Consider the following 4,573-nt stretch of genomic DNA (forward strand, 5'->3'; position numbering starts at 1 on the left):
GGTTAGTTGATTGGTTATTTGGTTGGTTAGTTGGTTAGTTGGTTGTTTTCTTCTGGTCAGGCTTAGCTTTCTAAATGCATAACAAAGTCCTAAGACCTCCACCATCTTGCCTGAAACGAGTCTCTCTGCTTAGAATTAATCCTGTGTACCTTGGTGCTCCCGGAGTGACTGGCAGATATTTTATTCCATTCTGGGCTCCCCCCAACAAGCAGTAGGCCTTAAGGACGGGAATGACATTACCCAGATGTGTCCCGAGTGTCAGCCACAGCACATTACGAGGATGAATGCTTAAGACAGGTGTGTTGATTTAAAATCCCATCGATGTTTTAGAGGAGTCACGGGGCCGCCGTCTGTCACCGCCAAGCATTGCTGAAGCATCCTCCTCTCTTTCCTCTTTCTTCCTTCCCATTGTTCCTTCTTGCTCTTTCTGTCCTTCCGTTTCTTCCTTCCCCCCTTTCTCCCTTTCTTTCCTTTCTTGTCTGAGTTTTCCTTTCCTTTCTCCGGCCTTTCTCTTCTCTCTTCATTTCCTTTTCTGTCTCAGTTTCTAGTTCTCTCTGAGTGATTTACTTATTTTGAGACAAAGTGTCACTTTGTCACCCTCAGTAGAGCACCACGGCAGCATAGCTCACAGCAACCTCAGACTCTTGGGTTTGAGAGATCCTCATGTTTCAGCCTCCAAGTAGCCGGGACTACAGGCACCTGCCACAATGCCTGGCTAGTTTTTCTATTTTTAGTAGAGGCAGGGGTTTCGCTCTTGTTTAGGCTGGTCTCGAACTCCTGAGCTCAAGCAATCTACCTGCCTTGGCCTCCCAGGGTGCTAGGATTTCAGGTGTGAGCCACTGTGCCTGGCTGAGTGATTCTTTTTTTTTTCCACAGGTTTTAGCCAGGGCTGGGTTTGAACCCACCACCTCCAGTATACGGGGCTGGCGCCCTACTCCTTGAACCACAAGTGCTGCCCCGAGTGATTCTTTTAATCCTTTTTTCTTTGTTTTTCTCTTCCTTTTGCCCCTTCTCTGCTCCATGTAAGGGTTCGTAGGTTGTTAACTGCACAAAGACACGTTGCCAGGAGGAGAAACGAGGGCAGGAACCCAGCCTACACTCTGCTGGCTGAGGCCGAAGTGCTGGCATGCGGTTTTGTCTGCCCAGAAGAGGCATCTTTTTCTAATTTATACAAAAGCATTTGGGGGCTAACAGCAGCCCTTTGCTTCCCTCGAATCTTCCCAAGGGAAGCAGTCACTTTCTGTCATTTTCTGGTTTCTTCTAGCTCCAGGCTTCCTCTGAATCTTAATAGGAACCTTCATTGCCCCCCTTCTCCTACCTGCTGACTGAACCCCAGGCAGGTTGAAACTGCATTTGTATCAGAAATATACCATTAAAAATGTTTCTGCAGTACTTAGGGCTTTCATGTTTTTCTTGCTGATCCTTTATTTTTGTTGGGGCTCTTTTGAGAAGAAGAACTAAACTTTCAGTCATTTCCCTTCGATGTTTACCTCTAATTTTCTCTTCTCAGTTGTCTATATAACTAAACCCTCCTAAGCTCCTGTTGATCCACTGGCAATGAAGGGGGTGTTTGTCTAGCAGTGATATTTGTTCCATAATCTCTGACTTGGAAGTATTGAGGATGAAATGTCTTTGCATCTGTGAGCTGCCTCACAACCAGAGACTGGGAAGTTCAAGGTCTGGGAATGCTCTTGAGATTGAGCCCCCTTGCTGATTTTCCTCTGTCTTTATAGTGCCTGGCACATTGCTTGGCATCTAATGGGCATTCATAAAGATTGTTGAATGCCCAGATGAAGAAGAGAGTGAATAAACCCTCCTCTAGATAGGCTGCCTAGGAGACTCACCCTACTGCTGAGGGTGGTTGTGAGAAATTCAGGTCAGGTCAGCTGCTGACCTTGCAATCATCAGCTGCATTGAGGTGAAACCTGTATCAGGCTCTGATGAGATTCAAGAAACAGAGCAAATGCTCTTGCAAGTTCACGCAGATCAGGAGAGAAGGCGAGACTGTTCCCTGACCTGCTGCTCCATCACTGTGGTGACAGGGCTTTGGATCTGTCTCTGCTGTACCCACTGGCTGCATCTTGCTCCCTGGAAGCCTCACACCTTTCTTGGTGTCTGTTCTTGGAGTGTCTCTCGGCTTCTGGAGACTGTCCTTTCTGGTGCTCTGCCTGTAAGTCCCACTGTCCAGCTCTTCAAGAGGGGTTCTGAGTGGGTTGGCCTGTCATACCCAGAAATCCTGCTGCAGTGTGCAGGGTCTTCATACTAGGATTCATCAGGGACAGTCACCTGCATCTGGCGAGCCCATCAAACCGGGGCTGTGTGGTGCAATCATTCTAGGCTCCCCAGAAATGGTCAGAGCACGTGGACTGTTTCATGAAGACTGCTGCTGTCGCTCACATGTGAAACCAGAATGTTCTCTAAGTTTGCAATCATTCCTTTAGTTTAGCACTGACCCACTTAGAGCTATTTGTCTCACAAATATATTCATGATACATGAATTTACAATCCCCTGTAGAACCAAACCATGTAGTCCGTAAAGGACAAAGGAACAAGGTAGCCAATAGCAAGCTCCAGGGCACCCACCTGACTGGCACTTACAGGTCATAGGGACCTCGTTTTTCTTGGTTCAGAGTCAGCTTTATTCAGCTGTGACCTCTCTTTATGTCACTGATGTACAATGACTGGCAAGGCGGTCAAGGTTCCTCAAAGTGCCTGGGAGACTGTCACACTAAAGGGTCTACTGAAGTTTGAATCACCTTCAAGAAAATGGCCAAGAAAACAGAATTATGCTATTTAGGACTGGCAGAAATCCTTTGACCTTATGAAAGAAGAACATAAGACTCACTGCAGCCTGGGAGGACTGCCCAAAGATTGTATGGACTTGGAAGAACTGAGGTTGGAGCTTATCAAGCCCCAGGGGATCTGATGAGGACAGTCCCCATCTCTTTCGTAATTATGCCGTAATGACCACGCCTGTCACCTCATTCTCTCCACCCCAACCCCATTTCCCAAGAAATGAACACAAGACAATTACCAGGCAGAAGAGCCCTGAGCTCTCCTCTGACCTCACCCAACTGGAACTCACTGACATTTTCTCTGCCAATGTGAAGAATAAACGGGGCTGAGTCTGCTCTCTGGTTCCACAGCGAGTGTTGCCGTAAGGCCAGACGCTGTTTCTCTTTTGCAGACTTGGCAGCTAGCCTGTGTCTCCTGCATGGGGTCGTCAAGGGTGGGGGTGCCGAGGGGAAGCTTCCCACATCCTTGTCCTTGTCCCCCTCACTCTCTGGTTTAAGTGGCAGACTCAGTCCCTGGCACCATCCATCTAGCACATTTCATAAACAGTAAATTCATTTTAAAAACCTGCCACTGAGCAGCCATCTGTCTCCATTTTTGTCAATCTGCTATTCTAACAGTGCTACGGTACTGCGAGGTTGCCTTTCGATGGGGACTTCTTGATCTGAGGCGAGCGTGTTAAACGTAGAGACAAGAGCCGTGGGCCACCCGACAGTGCTTCTGCCCACTGGCCTTTATCACTGGAACCTGGAATTTAAATCTTGTTTTTGACTGAAAGTGATGAAATCGATGGATCCTGAATTTCGCTGTGCTTGATTTATGTACTTTAAGATTACAGAGTGTTCCGACAGCCTGATTTATTACTTATTAGGCAGGAAGAAGGCAGACAAATGTTATTACCACTTAAGAATTGCTGGTGGATAAACCGAGGCACACGGTAGTTACGTGCCCAAGGTCAGATAGCAAGGAGGGAACGGGGCTTGGTCTGGCGCTGTAGTCCCCCCTCCCGAACCACTGAGTCATCTCTCTTTATCTGCCTTTTTTTTTTTTTTTTGGATGCCAAGTAAGCACTTCACAAACTCTCTACACATGGACATTTCACCCTCCAGGGGCCCGTCTGAGAACCGGAGCCAGCTCTGAGCTGAGTTGTAAGAAGCTGACACCTGGATCCCAAGCCAGTTTTTAATACCTAACATCCTACAGTGTATTTCCTTGCAGCACACAGGACCTCTCTCCACTCATCATTTTTATTAGGAGAAAAACATATTCAACAAAACCAAAAACCTCACCAACATAAAACCTCGGAAAGCAAGCCAAGGAGGCAGACAGCACCAGAAGGTATTGGAGGCAGCAGAAAAACGCTTGCAGAGGGAACAGGTAAACGTCCGCCCAGGCCTTGCTAGTTTCTGGGAGAAACGCTTTGCAGGATCTCGAGTGTATTTTCCTGTGCTTACCACCAACGAATACCCTTACAAACCATTTTGGATGATAAAAGAAGAGTCTAGGTGGGAAGCAGTTTCCGCGCCCCTCAGAATTCCATTATGTCCGTGACCGTGGCACTCCTTATCTGCTAATGTGGAGACTCACCCAAAGTGAGTCAGATCTAACCTGCACGCATAGATTTCAGGGCACGAGCTATCCCTCTGCTCATCCTGCAGTACCCCAGCTTGTCACTAGCTCCCCGCCACCTTCCTTTGAGGAAAAGTGGCCGGCTTTGAGCGTCCCTCCCTCCCGGTCTCCGCATTAATCCTCTTTGTGGCAGCTTCGACTGCTTTGCTCT

The sequence above is a fragment of the Otolemur garnettii genome, unplaced genomic scaffold, assembly GCF_000181295.1.
Source record: "Otolemur garnettii isolate 467f Iridium unplaced genomic scaffold, OtoGar3 scaffold00043, whole genome shotgun sequence".
Lineage (NCBI taxonomy): Eukaryota > Metazoa > Chordata > Mammalia > Primates > Galagidae > Otolemur > Otolemur garnettii.